At 44.8% G+C, this 2,175-nt stretch overlaps 1 pseudogene; it reads right to left on the minus strand.

The window, feature by feature from the left end:
* Positions 1–889: 889 nt before the first annotated feature.
* On the minus strand, positions 890–1,842 carry LOC146341386 (olfactory receptor 6N1-like; annotated as a pseudogene).
* Positions 1,843–2,175: the final 333 nt, after the last annotated feature.

A 2,175-nucleotide genomic window follows, 5' to 3' on the forward strand; every position in this document is an offset into this window, starting at 1 on the left:
CATAAATCTTTGGGCTATTCATAATGCTCACCTCGGATGATCTTCCCAAGCCTGTTGCCCTCCAAATGTTTTAGACTTCAACTCCCATTAACCCAAGCTAGCAGGGCCAATTGTCTGGAATGCTGGGAGTTGTAGTCCAAATATCTGGAGGGCATCAAGTTGGGGAAGGCTAACCAAGAAAATAAAGGTGATAATGACATCCCTTGAGCTCTTCTCCACCTAGGAGGAATTTCACCCTTCCAGAAGTCCAACTGCACCCACATACCAAAGGAAGATGCAAGACAAAGGTATTGGATTAACAAAAAGCCACAGCTTTATTACATTTTAATACAAAGAAGATCTGCACTGCAGCGGAGTTTTAGCTGTCAGGGAACTGGGTGAGGCAGGAGCTCCTTGCAACCTTCTCCTCTCATGCTTAGGTAAAGGATAAGTCTGTTCCTGACTTAGACCTACATCCAGCCCAGATTTTGGAGGCTGCCAACTATCCAGATAGGATTGTGCTAATAAGAAGTATAGATGCTCTTTCTGACCCAAATGGTTTTACAGCATTGCCTTCCAAACAGTGATCTGAGATCAATCCAATTTCAGCCACTGTGCTCAGAGAAACAGCCTCTATGAAGACGCTGGCTGAACCAAGGACTCACCACATCCTGGGATTCTTCATGAGGAAAAATCAGAAAACCTCTAAAATGGTTCAAGCATGTGTAAGGCAAGCAAACATTTTTCAACCTTTAACCTCTAGATCGTAGTGTATATTACAATATTATACTTGTCAGGCGTTGGATGACTTATACGGTACATTGCTGTATTTCAAACAAGTATTTCTCTCTTTACCACAGCAGTTGGAACAAATTCTGTAGGAACTGGATGCTCAGAACCATGCAGCATTTTAGCCTAGACATCTAGCTTGAATTATTTTTTCTTGAATCTTCTTCAGGGCCTGTTTCACCTCTTTGTTCCGCAGGCTGTATATCAGGGGATTGACCATTGGAGTCAAGACAGTATAAAGAGCAGAGAAGACTTTGTTCAGGTCCCTCAGCATCTGAGTGTCAGGCAACATATAGACAGTCATCAGGGATCCATAGAAAATGGTGACCACAATGAGATGGGATGAACAGGTGGAGAACGCCTTTTTCCTGCCTATGGAGGAGGGGATTCTCAGGATGGTGGCAATGATCCATACATAGGATGTCACCGTCAGGAGAAAAGGGGGCAATGTGAAAATGCATGCAATCATGAATGCTAAAATTATTATTCCGTGAGTGTCACTGCAAGCTAATTTCAGCAAGGGGTTGAAGTCAAAAAAGAAATGGTCAATTTTGTTTGGCCCACAAAATGTCAATTGCAACAGTGGAAATAATATGGTATTGCCTAGGAAGCCACTTATCCAGGACCCAGTCACTAAATAGAGGCAATCTCTGTTTTCATAAGGGTTGAGTAGTGCAAGGGTTTGCATATGGCCAAATATCGATTGTATGACATTGCAGACAGGAGGAAACATTCTGTTGCAGCTAGGGAACCAAAGAAGTACATCTGTAGAAAACAGCCAGTGAGAGAAATGGATCTGTTTCCAGTCACAAAACTAGCCAGCATCCTGGGCAGGATTGTTGAGCTGTAGCAGGTTTCCAGGCAGGACAGATTCCCCAGGAAGTAGTACATTGGTGTGTGCAAGTGTTGATCAGTCACAACAAGTGCAACAATGAGGATGTTCCCAACCATGGTCACCATGTATATCATCAAGACCATCAGAAAGAGCAGGATGTGAACAGCTGGTATATCTCCAAATCCCAGAAGGATGAATTCTATAACCACTGTTTGGTTTTCCAGCCCCTTTTTTTCCATAGGACAAATCTAGAAAGAAGTAAAGATATTGTTGAACATTCTTATATTTCCTAGGGATGTCAGAGAATTTCGCCACGAATCTCGGGGAGGCCGAATGCCAGTGCATTCAGCCCCCCGAAATTGGTGGCGAAATGGTCTGCCCCCCCGCCCCCTCGGGAAAGGACTTAGCTTGTGCGAATGTCCCTGGCGGCGGCTGCGGCGGACGTTCGGCGGAAGTGCAGTGGCGGCGGCTGCGGCGGCCGGTCTTCCGACTGACTGCCACCGCCGCCATTTCCATGTAAAAAAAGAGAAAAGTGATAGGCTATGTAAAGATTTACATAGCCTATCACGGCT

This window comes from Heloderma suspectum, chromosome 6, assembly GCF_057233095.1.
Source record: "Heloderma suspectum isolate Gila_16-S chromosome 6, 16-S_ref, whole genome shotgun sequence".
Taxonomy (NCBI): Eukaryota; Metazoa; Chordata; class Lepidosauria; order Squamata; family Helodermatidae; genus Heloderma; species Heloderma suspectum.